At 31.0% G+C, this 19,677-nt stretch overlaps 1 protein-coding gene across 1 annotated transcript in view; it reads right to left on the reverse strand.

Moving 5' to 3' along the window:
* Positions 1 to 4,420: 4,420 nt before the first annotated feature.
* LOC131840659 (uncharacterized) overlaps positions 4,421 to 19,677 on the reverse strand; it is a 138,326-nt gene continuing 123,069 nt past the window's right edge. The window contains exon 6 of the mRNA XM_059188835.1: positions 4,421 to 5,728. The gene's annotated coding sequence lies outside the window, so the exon portion shown is untranslated. The remainder of the gene's footprint in view (positions 5,729 to 19,677) is intronic.

Raw genomic sequence — 19,677 nt, forward strand, 5'->3', positions numbered from 1 at the left:
GCACTGTCATTAGTGAGTGCTTGTTGATGTTGAGCGAACCCTGTTGCCCCGGTATCAAATCCAGGGATAACAACCTCGGACAAGTATAAAAAATAGCCTCTTGTAGACAGGAATTAATATTAATATATAAAATTGGAATAAACTAAACAGTTTTGTATTGTTTGTAGTTTTAGTAAACAGCAACATGGCGATTTTCTTTGTAACCAATGTTTCCAGATCTTAAGTATAGATGGCGTTGTTCCTTAAAATACATTGTTGAGAACATTGTAAGCTTTAAGTTATAAAAATCATTTTCATAAGTTAAGTAGCTTACTTCGGTACTCGTATTTCATTTATTTGTTTCCTAATAATTTGATAATTCTAAAGTCAAACTCAACGAATTGTACATTGCCACGGGTACTTACCAGGGGGAGTTAGGCTCTGGAGATGGTGTCCAGAGGATGTACTCTGTACGCCTAGATTAGAGTTCCCTTCATTGGAACTCGTACCGGGGTCTTCGACGAAAGTGCGAAAGTGGTCTACGTGGGCTCTATGTTTCCATCTGGAATAGTTATCAGGTTTTTATCCGGTCAGAATCTAGTAGAACCCATCGGCCTCTAAGTCGGTGGCCTTTTATCCTCACAGTTGCTTCGCAATACATTAACGAAAATATCATGTATGTGAGGAAAAATATTGAAAGTATCAAAAAAGTTTAGATTAGACTAATAAAAAGTTTACGTAATAACACCAATACTAGTTTTACCTAAGTGCCGTTTGACGAAAGTTAGCAATTTATTTTATGGGAATTGCATAAGGTTTTATAACAATCTGCCCTCAATCTGACAGATGAAAGATTCAAATGTCTTATTATATAAAACACTTTCTTTGTAAATATGCTTATTGTCAAATTGAAGATTTTATAAATCTTACTAATGTTTTTGTAGAAAAAAAGTAATTTAAAATATATAGCAATTATTTGATTGCACAAAGGTAGCGTAATGGTTTCTATGTTTATTGTTGCATGCGACAAGGATTCCTTGTTAATGTATGTTTCTAAGAACAACATTTATTTAAGCAACACGCAAGTTAGTTTCTCATTCTACTTGTGATGAGTCTGCGTTCCGAATGACTGTATCCGAAACTTATTAATTGATGCTATCGCACTTTGTTTAAATTTATTTAACACTGGTTAAAACTGGAATATTTTTTACTTTCTTTCGCCTCTCGTTCCATTCATAGATAAAAAATTTTCACCAGTAAATAGGATATTAGATCTATGCAACTCAATCCATTAATATATTCCGTCATTTAACGGAGACTTGAGTGGTTTGTTTGGCTAATATAAGAGCTACCACAACAGTTAATTTTATAGACACAGAGCTTTTAACGTAAACCTTTTCAGAGCGTATAATGTGTTTAAAGACGAAGGTTAAAAATAGTCTAATAAAAATTCATACCATCTCCTAAATAATAACAATAATAAACCTATTTTAGGTTTTAAACTTCTTTATCGTTCTTATTTTGAAAGTGCCTATATTAAAAAATAAAATAGGTTTGTAGATTTTATTTTAATGAAAAAGAAGGTATTTTATTACAAAACCTACCTCTGTCTATTTCTGCTGCCAACAGTTTTGCTTTCCGAACTGTGTTCACAAGGTTACCATAGGCCATAACATCATTAATTGATGTTTAAATAAAACAATATATATATTTGAATATCATTTCATTTATTTATTTCATATGAATTACAATATCGAGAAATGAAACATTACGATAATGACATTAATTAGAAAATATCCTAAGAAATTATTGGAAATAGGATACCTAGCTTATAGTAAACATCGAGAATTTCATTTGGATTACTTTTAAATATTAGAGAGTACATTAAATTTGTTACGATGATAAAAATTATCGAAGATTCAAAACGTTCACATTATCTAAGCAAATTATTTGTTTGAACCTCCAAGAAATTTATCGATTGTCTTAGTAAAAATATATAAGTAAGCCTAACTAATGTTTTATAGTTATAGAATCAGGAAATATTTGAAATATCGTGTTTTATTTTTTTGTATATAAGAATAATGTGAACAGTTCAAAACATAATAGAGCTATAATTTAAGATATAATTCAAAACGACAAAGCAAACTACATAAATATACATAAAGTCAATTAACACAAAGTTCCGAATATATTACACATTTTCATCTAGTTTTAAAGAAAGCTGAGGCTGCATTATGAAAACTGTTAATGTGAATACCTACATTTCAAAAATCAAAAATCATGGAAGTTATAGGGCACTTAATAAAAATAAAAATACGTATAAATAATGACCGCGTCAGATTTAAAACAGCATACATTTAATTTGTAATAATATAATTATTACATACATAAAAAGTTCAATATAAACAAATTGTATTAAGCGGGAATGAAATCCACGACCATCTAAAGATACGTTGCAATTTAGTTTGAATAATTCAGTGTTAGGTAGCGCTGAGATTTATGATAAACAAATTTTATAAATTGCAACATTAGTATGAAATATTAATTACATTTCCTGATTTCCATAACTATAATGGTCAAGTATCAAAATATCAAATAAAGTAAGTAGGTAAGTATAAAAAATTCTATAACACTATGACTGTAAGTAATAAACACGATAAATGCATAGGTATCAAAAAAGATTTCGTTTTGTCTTAACTAACTAAACAAAGATATTGTGACTGGTTCTCTTAAAATTAAATTACCTAGAAAGACTAATATTAAAGACGAAAATATAAGGGAAGCAGTTATCAGTCTTTAAACCTAAGTAAATAGCTTTAATATACTACGTTACGATGATTATAACACACGAGGTGGAATTTCAGCCCGAGCAGAAACCGAGGGCGTAATAGAGCCCAGTGTGTTAAATACGCACGTATATCGTACGACGTTTTTCAACACACTTGATTTTAAATAAACTCAACGATAAAACTGTGATGCACACTGTTGCTTTCTCGCCGTTTTACTTTTTTTAATCAGCGCGCTGCATAAGTACTGGCTGGCGAAATGAAATAGCAAATAGTGCGGTTATGGAGTATATCTTCACTATTTGTATTTATAAAGCACGTGTTTTATAAGCTGCTTTATATATCAAAAACCGGTGGAAATAGATCCACTTTACGGGCAAGTGTATTGAAAACGTACTAATAATATTAGAAAAAATATTAAAGACATCTAAGACTATTTAGTTTAACAATGAGTCTGACCATAATTTTTCATATAGTAACTAGAAGTAAAATACATGTGTATTACACGTATTTTAATTTTAATTGTTAAAATAGTTCGGATATTACAACTTTCCAGTTGAAACGGAATGCCTTATGTTAAAACGTTACGGGATCCTCAGAATAAGAATGATAATAGAAACGTTTTGTATTGTTGTTTTTTGATTACTTAATTTGATTAAAACACCAATACTTATTTTTTATAAAATATTAAGAATACATATGTATTTAAATAAATAAAAAATAGTCCAAATAGTAAAACTACTTTCTGTATGCTTACTGTTGGTATTTAATTACATGTAATAAACGACTGTGAACTCTATTATTATACACTTACAATTTAATATAAAATTTAACATGTAGGTCAGACCCATTGGGTCAAAATAACAAGCACATAGTACTCTATTATTCAATGAAGGAAAATTTGGAACCAATAGCTTAAACCAAGCAATTTAGGTTCAAATTTGTTTTCTACTGCTTCAAATAATGATAAAATTAAACTGGGTAATAACTAATAACATTTTATTTGTATCATAGTTTCGTTCGACAAAAGCATTCGTGAATCATTTCGTAGATTAAAATGTCCTTTTAGTTCAAAATTACTAAGTTACAAGTTATAGTTCTTGGTGAAACCAAGCTTAAAAGCAATAAATATAAAAATTCGTAATTTACGACACAATACAACTTTGCAATAATTCTGTTCCTTGGTTTCAACCGTTTTTCAAACTACATCTGAACCAATTTTAGTCAAATTGATTCGATAATTTGTGTAAGGATAAGCAGACAGACAAACTGTATAGTATTATTAAGGATCAAAGAACTGCTAAGTGCGTCCCACATACTTCTATAAAAAAAACGACAAGTTTTATTTATGGGCAATAATTATTGGAAACAAAATATAGATGGCGCTACTCAATATTTTAAAATTCATTATGCTACATATGATAACTACAGGATAGTGACATAAAAAAACTGTTAACCATTTTCTCTACCAAAAATATTCATCTATTTCATATTTTGCTGTTTCTTACATCAAAACGAAATTTTTTAGTGTCAATGGGAATCTACTGTTTCCTAAGTGAATCATAATTACTGAATATGATTTTGGAAATTGATATATCTACCTAATGTAGAAGTTGAGTCCCTAGTTTATAGAGAAATTGTAGTATATATACTTAATTAACGAGACAATTACTATTGTCAAATTAAGTAAATCAATATTTATTATTCATAAATCCGCGCCATCTTTCTTTTATTAAAAAGTAAAAATATTAAAGAAAACATTTATACTTGCTTGGATGGATATGTGCACAAAATAATTTCATAACTCAAAACATATTACGAAATTCAACTAAACTGTACGCAAATTATAATGATTTTATTTATAATTCCTACGTTTCTTCTACTTTGATTGATATAGCATTACAGAAAGAACTGATCTTTTTACTTAATAAGGCACCTCGCTTTTTTGGTTTACAAAGAGAAATTAGGAATTTAAAATCTAATAAACTAGTACGCCGAATTTTAAAAGGACTAATAAAGAATAATTACATTATATCTTATATCTAAAAGAACACCAAAAAATTATTACACCGTAATATGGCATTTAAATCATAAATAACAATTTATAATTATTAAGAGATCAAACAAGTTTTTTTTATTTAGGTAAAATCAATGTCACAATTTATTTATCTAAAATTTGCCTCCGTTAATGAATGAATGATAATAGCAATTTTTTATGAGTAATTATGAAAGTGTTCAATTATTTTACCCTCATATATCCTAAAAATGGTTATTTTTTTTACTCGAATTCAAGCATATACATGAAAGAAATAAAAAATATATACATACATATCTATACATAGTCTGGCCATAAATAAAAATAAACAAAATATTCGATTTGAATTTGGAATCTATCATTCTTTATCGATTGCTCATTGAGTTCTCATTTTCGCGCCAATATCGCGCGCTTGTCAAATATTTAGGTATAGATTAGTAAAAACAGAATGTTTAGATATTAGTAAGTTAAATTTACATACTTTTATGTATTATAGTCACATTTTACTTAAAATATCTACATGTATAAAAATTATATATAGATTATACATATTTTAATAATGTATAAACGATATTTTAAAAATAAGATGGCAAAATATAAGAACATAATATACCTAATATATATGACACTCCTTCGGATGGGCCGTATGCTTGAACAAATATAAAAAAATATATAATATGGTCATCAGAACAATCAGCCAGTTACATACTTAATATTTCATTATAATGGGTTAATAGTGTCATTATTATTAAAAAAATACATATATTTATTATTATTTAGGTAAAATAACCAAGGATTCTTATGGAGGCAAAATTAAGCAATTCTATAAAAAAAATGACAATATATTTCTTCTTCCAATTAGTTTGCTTCCCCGTGATTATCTTCTGTCTCTTGATGCTTCTTACGTTTCTTCTGTAATATTGTAGACCTGAAATTAGAAAAATGAAAACCTATCAGATTATTTATATTTAGTTATTTTACATTACCGGAGGCATCTATTAAATAAAAAGTCGTGCACTCACTGGACTGTAGACTTACATAGTAATTTACCTACCAATCCGATTATAGTACAATTACTGATTGCGGATATACAAGGACAAAAAAAAAAGTTATTTTACATATATTTAAATTTTCTATGCTATACAGCGGAAGCGAATAACGTCCCTATTAGGCAGAGTGCGGGCGAGTTCCAACAGTGTCCTGAAGACAATTGCTTGTAAAGTAGACTGTCCCATTCTAAGACACTGGGCGGGACAGGGGACAGGTAATATGTTAAAAGTTACATTTTTATTTTATTATATATTTTATTACTAACATAGGATAAGTTATGTCATTAAGCTGTTACTAACACAATGGATCATGTTGTCTGAAATAAAAATTATTATTATTATTTATTATTATATATTATAACTTGTTAACCCGGTAAATGTTATTTTGCCGTATAAATTAAAACCGTTAATTAAAAAAATACAGGTAAATTATGGTAAATGGGTCAAAATTTAGGGTTGTATGTATTTGTTAATGACGAATCATAAAAAAATTAAATCTTTGGGGTGGACCACCCTCATCACGTAGGGGTATGAAAAATAATTTACGTCCTATTCTCAGACCTTCTGAATATACACACAAAATTTCATAAGAATCGATCAAGCCGTTTTGTAGGAGTTTTGTTACAAACACTTTGACACGAGAATTTTATATATTAGATAGTATTTTTACAATACAACTGATTATAGAACTATTTACTATTTTCTTTTAGTACCCTCTGAATCACTATCTTATACTCTATGAATTTTTCTCTTTGTTTCCGATTCGCTACTATAGTCTTTGCATTGTAATAATACAAAAACGGTTTTTTTTTATAAATGCTGTTCCCGAACCGTTATAGCGTGAATATTCGATGTGATATCGTGCCGTCATAGTTAAGGCTTATCGACATAACGGTTCGTTTCGATTCCTTTTCGGGAAGTAACTGTGGGAAAATGCTATTTCATCATGACATATTGTGTTAGATAGAGACAAAAAATATGATCACAGATAACGTTCTCATTTCAAATTACTTAAAATTGTTGTTTGTTTAGTTTAGAGACATTATTTTTTATATATTTTTTTAAATTTATTTATTAATATAATAATATATAACAATAAAATTTGTTTACTATACTATAAAGGCTCGTGGTAAAATTGAATCTAAACTAATGGTGTATGTATAACTTTATTAATATCTTTAATGTTATCTTAATATAATAATATTACAAACGAGAAAGGTTGTAAATATGGATGCATGTTTGTTACTCCTTCACGCGAAAGCGACTGAACGGATTGTGATAAAACTTCACAGTAATATAGTTTATACATCAGAATAATACATAGGCTATAATTTTAAAATATATTATGTAAATTGATGAATATTGAAATAGTGATGCAGACGAATTTGCGCGGATCTGCTGGTTAATATACATATACAATCTCATTTGAAAAGCTTGCCACCTTCGAGGTATATAAAAAATGAGATCAGAGTTTCTTATCAATTGAGTACTTGGGATATTTGCTAAAAAAGATGTGTCTCAGTTTTACAAAATTACATATCACAGTGGAAATATGAACAGTCCCTTGAACTGAAATAAAACTTACAAATCAAATGGGTTGTTGTTCTAAAATAATTTTATTTAATTAAATATAACGGCTTCGGTGGTGTAGCGGTTTAGCACACCATTTTACTTCCAATGGTCGCTGGATCGATTCCTCGTACGGTACAAACATTTGTATTCATAAGTAAAATTGTATCACTCCGAGAGTTTTCTATGTATATTATGTATGTATTTACAAAAAAATAATTTCTATATTTCTATCAGTTGTCTAGTCCATAACATAAGCATTGCTTAGCTTAAAACTAGATGGCGCTGATGTGGATTGTCCGAAAAATATAGCTATAAATTATAGGTCATTATTACATAGTAAATAATAAAATATTTCCTAGTTATGATATAAAAAAACACTCCTAAAAGATCAAATAACAGATTTGTAAAAATCGACTTTAAGACTTGTAAATAGAATTCAATTTTCAGTTCATTTTATTAATGCGTCATTATCAAAGCACGACATGCATGACAAAGTTCAAATCTGTAAACCTTGCAATTTGTCAATCAACATTTCACCTCTGGCTTACCAACGTCTATTAGTTTTAACACGCATACCTATATAAAATGTAAAGGTCAAGAACTAGGTAAATGTTAGCTAATCATACACTTATAGTCAACTCACTCGGCTTAGATTAACTAACGACTATCTTTAAAGCCCAATAAAATTAATATTTATGTAATTTGTTTAGTAATAAGTATAGTAGCCAACAGAATATCAGCGCTGCAGAGTTATCTGTAGCATTATGCTGAGTTGGCTGCCTTTTCACTTTTGCGGCACATAAAGTCACCTACATTTCTTTTATTAATTCGTGTTTTTTCTGTATCTCATGTAGTAATTATCTCATGTATCATGTATTAAGTAAGAATTTATCTATCTATCTAATAACTACAAACATATTTTGCATGCATTTGTTATGGCATAACACATGATACCTACTATGCTTTAATAATCATCTTCTATACTGTGCTTTTGAGCAAATAAATTATTATTATTATTATAAAACTAGCTACTCGCCCCGGCCTCGCACGGGTGTACATGTATTATACATATAAACCTTCCTCTTGAATCACTCTATCTATTAAAAAAAAACACTTCGAAATCTGTTAGATTTAAGCATACATAGGGACTAGCATTGCCAGATGTCCCGTATTTCTCGGGACATCCCGTGTTTTAGGCTTAGTTTAAAATATCCCGGTGGGACTGACTCTATCCCGTATATCCCTTGTTCCGCTTTTTATTATTAAATCGATTATTATTAGACAATTTGTCTTTTGAAAATTTGACCCGAGTAAAAAACTAAATTCCCGTATTTTTTGCCTATTTAGGCGTTTGCCCTTTATAAGCTGAAAAAAAATCTGGCAACTCTAATAGGGACTGACAGACAGCGATAGCGACTTTCATACTATGTAAGTACTGAATTTGATTCTATGATGAATCAAATCAGATTCTATTCTGAAGATGTAAAAATTTGACGTTCATAAGCGGCTAAAATGTCCTACATGAATAAATGATTTTTGAATTTTTGAATTTTTTTGAATTCTTTATTATCCAATAACTTTGTGAAAGAGAAAGAAAGCTATCGTATATTGTTTTTTTTTTAAGACAACGCATGCTACATTTCAACCAGATTTTTTACGTATGTCAACATAGAACTTTTTTCTACGTGAACCGATTTCGAATATATTTATAAATGTAGATAGTAGCTTTCCGTGTGGTTCTTAATAAATTATCAATTAATTAAGTAATTAGGTAATTTCTTAGTTATCCTTAATAACGCGCTTATAGTCGGTTGTGTCGCGGCCTGAATACTTATAATTGTTTTTTGATGTATACATACTACTTAAACGTAACGCTATAAATCTGTTATTTACTGAATAATAAACAATTTTAATATAGGTATCGTTTCATATGGATATTAGAAAATCACTATAAAGGTTCGCGTCAAAAAATAACTTGAACAAAACGATAGACCTTTGTCTAACGTTTGTTAAAGTTTTTGCTTTTACAAGTTTGCGCACTATACAATTTTGTACATTATCTACATTCTACTTAAACCTAACACAATATTTCTGTTATTTACTAAATAATGAACAATTTTAACAGATCGTTGTACATGGAAATTAGAAAATCACTATAAAGTTTCGCGCCAAAAAAAAACTCGATCAAAACGATAGACCTTTGTCTAACGTTTGTTAAAGTTTTTGTTTCTACAAGTTTGCGCACTATACAATTTTGTACATTATCTACATTCTACTTAAACTTAACACAATATTCATGTTATTTACTAAATAATGAACAATTTTAACAGATCGTTTTATATGGAAATTAGAACATCGCTATAATAGTTCGCGCCAAAAAAAAACTTCAACAAAACGATAGACCTTTGTCTATGGTTTGTTCAAGTTTTTGCTTTGATTTTTTTACTTGCGCACTATACAATTTTGTACGTAAAACTGCTACTGCGCAGGTCACGTGATACCAGAATCGTGCTCAAGATATTTTCCGGTATCAGTACACAAACAAGTAACGTGGAAACTTCTTTATTCTATCTGTTTGTTCATTTTATATGCCGTTATATCTATAAAAAGACTTTTTCCAAGAATACTTACGAAATGTACGACTACTATCTAAAATAACAAAATACTTAGGAGCTATTCCTAAATTGAGGTCATAAGTATTGGAAGAGGGTCGATGATATGACAGTATGTGACAAGAGATGGAATGAGATCTAAGTTTTGTGACATCATTTTTCAAAATAATAATAATGTCAGGACAATTCACACAGCGCCATCTAGACCCAAGTTAAGCTACCTACAGCTTGTGTTATGGATACTAGTTAACTGATACAAATACATAGATATATTTTTTTTCATAAATACATACATATTATACATAGAAAACACCGAGCGATTAAACAATCATACTCATGAATACAAATGATTGTGCCGCGCATTCGTAGGAATCGAACCCGCGACCGTCGGAGGTAAGGCGGTAAAAATCTGGATGATCTAGATCTAAGTATTAAAAAGCAATACTATAATTATTATCGCTTAAAATGATACGTGAATAAAGTTGTTAGTTTAATTTCATAATTGTCGCTATAGTTAAATCGTTTCTAGATGTAATATTGCAAAATATGATAACCCCTCCGATCGATCCCCCGTCCAATTCAGACGGGGATCGAAATTACGACGGCCTGAGCCGAGATTCGAACCCTTAGCGGTGTCCTCAGACTAAAGTCGTATCCGTCAAGACGGGAGTTGGTCTTCAGCCGCTCCATAAGTCCTTCCGCGGGTTTGGAGTGCCATCTGCACTCGCCCCCTATCGTCCGGTGAAGCTGTAAAGGCCAGCTGCGGCCAACAGCATTAGAGTAGTCCGAAAAAAAATATGACATCATAGGTTGAGTCACAAATATGTATTTTTATTGAATTAGCCTTTATTTTGCGGAAGGTTATTTTATTACTTAATGCATTTATATTATTTTGTTTGATTCCACTACTATTAGCAGATGTGACATGTTAGATCACAAATATTTGGTGCGGAAATCTGGCCAATTATAGAAACGACCTTACCTATTAGTGACCAATTGCCGACTGTTATTGAATCTACACCCATATTGCGATACATGTATCGCCTCTGAACAAGGTAACATCGATTAAGGTTCGATTCCTCGCACGGTACAAACATTCATAGGTACGTTTAATAGAGTCTGTCTGTTTGTCTTTTACTTATATAATGTACGTATTTATAAAAAATCTAAGTATTTATATCAGTTGTCTAATACTCATAACACAAGTTCAGCCTACCTTCGAACTAAATGATATTGTATGAATTATTTAGGGGTGTTACTATTATTATTGTTATCTAATTGAACAGAGATTAATCTATGTTGATCGTCGCACGCCTAATCCTTGTTAATGTAAATATAATTAAATCAATATTTATTTAAATGAGCAACACACAAGTTTCTTGCTCGTTCTTCTTGTGATGAGTCTGCATTCCGAATGAGCGGTAGAATAAAAAAAATTGACTATTCAAAAGTGCTCATATTAAGTTTATTTGAATAAAAATTATTTCTATTTCTATTGCTTGAAAAACTTAATAAGAATATGGCATGTAAAGCTATCCGATATTCAGAATAACGGATGTTCTGGACTATTATTAGATAGGTTTATCTGCAGACATATCTTGGAACGAGTCGGGTGGTGTTTACGCAACCGTTTCGCTCGCGTGTAGCCAACTGTACTTGAATGATAGGTTTGATTAACTATTGAATTTTTTATATAATTAGAATAGAGACTTTGTATGAAATCATTTGCTTGGGTAACTCAGTCTCTTCTATTTCAGCCGCTAAGCAGCTTTGTAAGACGTGTATCTTTTTAATGGTCAGAGATAAAGTGAGAATTGAAATGAAGAGAACATTTTATATTGTTTGTGCTCGTCTGCGTGCGTTTTATATATATATGACGTTCGTATTACAAAAAGAGGTAGTTGGGAATGACTTCGTTCAAAGTCAGGCTTGTAAACTAATTTGCACTGTATGTACGGAAACTACAAAAATCATTAAAAACTAGTGTGCGGAAGTAAATTTAAAGAATATGTTGGAGATACTTCGGAGAAAACTTTAAAATTAAAATAAAAAAAAAAAACTATTAAATAAATCGGTATCACAGATACAGCACTAGCCCGCTACAGTTGGTAGCATTATTTGAAAAATTTACATTTACATCTGTCAAGTTAGTCTCCGAAAAAAAACAGACTATAGTATGTATTGCGCGGTATTCTTTTTTCAAAATTAAGTCAAATAAAAAAAAATTGCCGCTATGAACATCAAATTTTTATACATAAGTTTTTCCCTACCGTTTTTAAACTGAAACATAGTTCGCAAAAGCAAGCTACTGCTGACAGGATTAATTAAGATAGAGGTACCCACAGACTATACAAAGTAGTTATAGTTACCTTCTACAGTGATCTAGGATTTCTATGACATTCTCAGCAGTACATTAAAACAACTGTCACTTCATAACTCACTTCAGCGATATGGCAGACACTAAATATTTATTTCATATTGTCTTAGTGCAAATACGCCTTCTAACTCTATATAGAGTCGTGTAAAAAACCAGCATACAGCTTTTTACCCGACGTATAGCTGTGGTCAGTAGGCTATAAATATATCAATTATGTTTGCCTGCTGCATAATAGGGCGAGACCCTTCTGTTTGTTAGCAAAAAAATCTAAAAATGTAGCCCATATATGTATATCTCCATGAAATGTGAGCGTTTTTAATGTAGGTGGCTACGAGATTTTTTTGTGCTTACTTATACAAGTTAGAATTGCTAATAAGCTGATAGTACAATGGATGGAAAGTGGACCCATCGCCTATAAACATGATAGAACTATGGTGATCATGGGATATAAGACAAGGTAGGTAGGAACTTGTAGGTACTTACAAATGATGCTATTTTATTGAAAATAATGAAGAGAAAAAATCTTTTCTTAATTTAAAATACTGTAGAGTACAAAATAATCCTAGTTGTTGTAATAATTTTTTACCAAATGAGGTAAGACCAAGCGCAAACCCATTTATAATAATAAAAAAAAAAATACATTTTTATACAATAGAAAATATAAAAAAGATTTTGATGGGACTTTTTGGCAGGTAGCCGATGTAATAAGGAGTAATTTAGGATATTCTTATTTTAGAAAAATAAAGTTAAATCCATGCGGACGAAATCGCGGGACAAGCTAGTAGGCTATAAATTTCACGCGAGTGAAACCGCGGGCACAGCTAGTTGTCTGTAATCTTACTGAATGTTAAATTAATTATGGTCGACCACTAGAATATTGTGTGGTGGTATTTTATATTATATACCGGTAACTTATAAAGTTAGGTGCGGTCTGATAGCGTGCAAAATAAAGGTGCAGTGCCTCGCCTGTCCATTAGACTCAATTAGATTCAAAGCGAAATGGTTAGATGGCTTATAAATAATAAAGAAATTCCAGCAATTTGCAGTTAACACGATACCTGGAAGGTCACCCTTGAAGATGGATTAATTGCGAAACGCGTGACCATGGTGCTTAATTCCATCAAATTTGGTAAAAGCTTTACTAATATCTGTCGAGTTTTCTAGAAATTTATAGTTTTAGTCCAGCTTAGTAGTGTAATGATATAATACATAATATTATATCATTACACTACTAATATACTTATATAATACTTATATAATACATTCTTCCAGTCTGCTACTAAATTGGCATATGAAAAAAAAACAGGATTTCAATTAATTGGAATGGCAACACAAGAGGTATAGAAGGAACGATTACCACTAACTATAGGCTGTCAGCTTCGTTGCCTTTGCCTCTTAAGTTTTTTTTTTTAAATAAAGAAGAAGAAAATCGTACTAACTCAGTGTATTGTTTGATCTGGGAGATAAACCACTGGTTTTCAGTTACCTACTTAAACAACATATAAAGGCGTTTGTAACATCATCGTGTTCTAAAATTATAGACAAAATAATATAAAATTAGAATAATTTGTGGAGCAGACGTTGGTAAAAATAGCATGAGTGACACACAAGGTTAAATAGGATCCGTTACCTAGCAAAAGTTCCAAATAAAAATAATATGATCTTGACTTGTTTTTTGATTTTCAAGTAAGGGGCCAAGTATTACGTGAGCTGATGTATTACAATTATTTACCCCCACATCCCCCTTGTCAGCAAAAGTAAGCAAAGCTCTTTCCCCCTCCCTCCATGCTTACGTAAACATTTTTCAATTAATGTATTGTTTTTTTAGCGAGGGTTGCCATTCGTGTAAAAAAATAAATAGCTACTGATGACGTAATCATCATCTAGACTCCCCCTTGTCACCCAAAATAAGCAAAGAAAGACCCCCCGCCCTCTCATATTGATTATACGTAATACTTGAACGGCCCCTAACACACTTTTATTTTTTTTTCTTGGAAGTGTATTTTGAAGAAGTATGAATGGGGGATATATTTTTCTAACATTTAGGGGTTAATATCCCACATTATTAGAAATATCCTTCCAAGGGTGGAATGGTCATTCCAGATATATAAAAAGCCTATTGACTTATAAAAAAGTATGCACTACTTTAATTAAAATAATTAAACGTAAAACTAACCTAATATTCTCAAGGAGGGGGGAAGGGGATTGTTAGTAATGTGGATTGATAACCCCATTGCTAGCAATGTACCATGTCAGGTCGACCTCCACGCGGTTCCCCTTGGAAACCATCGTGATAAATTCCTGGTGAATTTGTCACGATGGGCTAACTGACCTGACCTCATGCTCATCTTATCATCCTCCACTGGTGCCCTGCCAGCGTAAACCGTTAGCGCAGGCGGGTGCACCATTCCATTATCATCCACAAAAAAAAAAATATTCTCAAGGAATAAAATCATTTCACAATTATAGTAACATAATTAAAAAATGCATAATCAAAAATCGGTAAAGCTTTTTTGAAGCTAATTGGAAAATTTACCTTCCTGTAGTTTATCCGTTAAAATAATCATGGGAAACAATTACAAAAGTCTGCATACATTATCTATAATCCATGCAGGTATAGCAAATAACATAATTTTCTATAAAATTACCATTTTCTTTGCTCGTTCTAATGGTTCCGGGGCACGCAATAAATGCATAATTAATTTAATAGAGTGCATCACTGCATTTTGCAGACGACACTGCAACTGGCAATTTTATGCAACAGTAACTAACTGGGTATACTTCTATACGTTGTGGTTCAATCTTAAAGATATATAGGTTAATTCAACTACAGATATAGAGTAATAATCTCAGGATAATTCAAACAGCGCCATCTAAACCCAAGTTAAGCTAGCTAAAGCTTGTGTTATGGGTAGAGAACTGATGCAAATACATAGATATTTTGTTTTGGTAAATACATAAATATTATATATAGAAAACACCCAGACCGATACAAACATTCATCATTCTCATGAATATAAATGTGTGTGCCGTGCGAGGAATCGAACCCGCGACCATCGGAAGTGAGGCAGTGTGCTAAACCGCTTGACCACCGAGGCCACCACTGTCAAATAGGTGGCAAAACTGCGTGTTTTTATTGAAATATGTGTTTCTTTGAGGAAATCCATTTCATTTATTAATTTTTTAACGGCCTATGAAGACGGTGATGTAGATTTTTAGCAAACCGTCTTAATTCCTATGGTCGTGGGTTCGACTCCTCGCACGATACAAACATTATTCATGAAGATTGTTTATATCGGTATGGGTGTTTTCTATATATATATTATGTATCATTACATAATATAAAATAAAGTCGCTGTCGCTGTCCGTCCCTGTGTATGCTTTAATCTTTAAAACTACGTAACGGATTTTGTAGCTTAGGCAAAGGATTTTTTTTTAATAGATAGAGTGATTTTAGAGGACGGTTTATATGTATAATACATGTTATAATACACCCGGGCAAAGCCGGGGCGAGTAGCTAGTTAATAAATAAAAGCTATTTCATGTATTCCAAAAATTGCTGTAACATGATGGAATGCAATGAGCAAATAAAATTGTGAAATAGCCATTTGTTTGTTAAAGTGGAAAATGTTTTCACCCAATAGTAGTAAATAGATGCATTATCTACCATTCTGCAACATTTGTAAATAGTAGAAAATTGTAAACTTTGGATTATTACATTAGTATCTAAAGGTTACAATACACTACAATGTGCGGGATGCAATACAATGATGTCACAGAGTGGAATTGAAATCATGCAGACGTGACACACCGTACAAATTACCTAATAACGCACAATTTATATTACAAGGTGAAATGAAACTGTTCCATGTAACGCCATCCATCGGTAATGTGGTATTGGTATTTTTTTTAGATACAGCTATCGATTTAAATGAGATTTGAGTGTTTTTTGTGTAAATAGAATATGTAGTGTGTAGTGAATGATGCATTTTAATTTATTATATACTTAAAGTTAAGTATATATTATAGTATCTAGTATCACTCATTCCAATATAATCTTTATATATAAAAATTTCGTGTCACGTTTGTCCACGATGGACTCCTAAACTACTGAACCGATTACAATTTGATCCCACTTGAAAGATAGGATAGCTTATATCTCAATTTATAGTCAATATTATTTTATTCAAGAACCTTAGCCACAGCAACGCGTGGCTAGTCTGCTAGTACGATATATATTATAATAATCTACATATATAATAATATCAGGACAATTCACACAGCACCATCTAGACTCAAGTTAAGCTAGCTAAAGCATGTGTTATGGGTACTAGATAACTGACACAAATACATATATTTTTCTTTTTTTTCGTAAATACTTACATATTAACACTGATACAAACAATCATACATATGAATACAAATGTTTATGAGAGTTACGTACCCGCGAAAAAAATGGCTAAACCGCTAGACCACCGAGGTCGTTTAATATTGTATACATATATCTATACATATTATTATATAGTATACATTATTCGAATTAATTCATAATATCTAAAAACATTTATACGTGTTCTGTCTAAAATATAAATTTGTTATTTTCTATAACAAGAATGCAAAACAGATAAATATAATATTATTTTATTCTTTGAACGAAATTGCATGTCTGTTCACCATTTATTCTATAATAACAAGTGCTACCCGTTGGTAAATGTCAAAACTTTCGCGCTTCGATCCACCTGTTCATTTGTAACATTATGCATTCAACATTCAGATATATATAAATGTTAGATTCTTTATAACTAGTTAGTGCATGGAGAATATAAAAATGTTTCTAAAAAGTTCCATAAATTAATTTAAAAGTTTAGTTGGCATAAATAGAAACAATGTTTATTCAAACAATTAATGAATGTAAGCATATTTGAATAGTATTTTTTTTATTACACCACTAATTCAGAGAAAGAAGAATGAACAAGAAACTTGTAGATTGCAACTTTGCATTTGTTAGCACATGAAACCTCTTTTTTTATAAAAGCCATAAAATTGTAATTAAAAATAAATAAAAACTTCTGTTCTTTCTGTCAACATTTAATAATAAATGATAGTCCATCATTTATTATTAATTTTATTGATTTTAAATACATTAAAAATATATTACAGTTAAAATCATAAACATAATTGAAATCTCTTGAAACTGTTGATTGTTGCACTGTCATCATCATTTTATTGTATGGGTTTCGGCACCAACTCTGCTTAGATTAGCAATAGATGGCGCTATTTGAAATGTCCTGGTTTATTAGTATCATTATTATCGAAATGGGATTTCGCAGGATAATACTGACTACGGTAAACGTATCGTAATTTGCATGGAAACCAATCATATCTCTATTAAACTACTTGCCTTGATGTTACAATGGTATTTATTGAGTTTTACGACTTGACTAACCTCTACTGCACTAAAATACCTGTTATATTGTTGTTAACTATCGTATAAAGTATTTTCGACATCACTAAATTTAAAGTAGGTTGCCGTTTTGAAATTTAGTTGGTCCCACAGAGTAGTAATTGGAGCTAAAAATTGACACGCATAGTACAAGTAACATCGATATTTAGACCACAGATTATGCGACATTATGAATAGGATTGAGAAAGAATATAGAGCACTGATTCAGAAAAAGATGGCAGGAGCGCGGGATGTCTTTGCTATGGGGGATTTCGGGGGTCCGTATGGGGGAAGTTTTCGCACTTGGGGAGTGATTTCATACGTCGAGGATTTTCTATACGGCGATTTCATCCGTCAGAAGGCTTCGTGGGGGGCGTGTCACGCAATCCCTACTAACTAACTCAATTTCTCTTCAGGAACTAGTAAAGTGTAGTTTAATATGCAGTGTTAATAAATATAGTGAAATACAAAAGTAAAATATGTATATAATTGGTAAAAGTACAACGCTGACAATATGTCAACAGCGAAAATTTACGAAAAATAGAAGACAAACGAAAGACAAAAGCACTTTCTAAATACAAAATTCTAATCGCAATGTCTTCTATCTGGCCAGATATGAAATTAATAACGAAAGTTCCAATACGCCCCTTTAAATTTAAGTCAGTCAAATAGTATAAACACTACCCAACAAACAACTTACACTTGTTGACCTACAGGTACATCAGCTAACATAAATTCAGTGGATACATACTCACTTCGATTTTCTGAATATAAAATTCTATGTAGCCAGATATAAATTTAATATAAAATAACTTAAGAACATTTTTTGCACAGGACGACTACATTATATCAACAATTTAAGACAGATCGAAAACCTGCAGACATGGCTGTAAAGGAATAGTTCCCTTTGCCTTTCCGTTAAAGAATAAACAGAACCAAAAAAAAATATAACCATTGAATTAGAAGAAACAAAAGTTAACAAAGGAGCAATGTGTATACTGCCAAAAATATGGCAGTACAAAATGAGTTATATAGCCTGAGCTATGTAGCCGTGGTCTTATCGAAATTAATAATGAGAAAGCATTAAGCATTTCAACATGGAACCCACGCGATGCAAACTCCGTATAAATTACAGTTATAGGAAAGCCGGTAACATCTGCTAATATTTTGCAATTCCCGGGACCAACTCGGATGTCGTGATATGCCATGCAATGTGTGCGAGGAGGCAAAGTTCCTTGTGCATTACAAACGGAAGATGGATTTGCATGGATTTACGTTTATACACACTAGTTGAACCGCAAACGTTGTTTTGATAAATTAAAATCGCTATTAAAAAATAGGGTTTGGTAAAACAGAGGTGAAAATTTAATGTTATTTAGTTATATTTAGTTTAGAAGATTTATCGAGTTATTTAACACTAAACCGACCTCCCTACCATTACTAATTGGATAACTACTAAACATGGTAATAAACCAATTTACTAAATAGTACATTTAATTAATAGAACAATTATTAATTTAATTCAATAGAAAAAAATCTCTTCCCAATTAATGTTACAATTTATGGTAATAATTCGAAGCCTTGAACAATATGGCTTGTTAGAATAAAATATGGAGCTTGGGCTCATTAAAATGTAATTAGCTTGCTGGATTAATTAATTAGTTATATGTCGTTGATGAAGAGAAAGTTGATTTGACCTACCGACCTTTTAATTGGTATTTCAATTGGCATTACATTACTATAATTAACAAGAATTGATAAAGGAATTTGGCAAACAAATAATACGAATAGCTTATAGAAAATACTGAAATACAGTGGACCCGC

This window comes from Achroia grisella, unplaced genomic scaffold (genome assembly GCF_030625045.1).
Source record: "Achroia grisella isolate CSIRO2021 unplaced genomic scaffold, CSIRO_AGI_Agris_v1 utg149, whole genome shotgun sequence".
NCBI lineage: Eukaryota > Metazoa > Arthropoda > Insecta > Lepidoptera > Pyralidae > Achroia > Achroia grisella.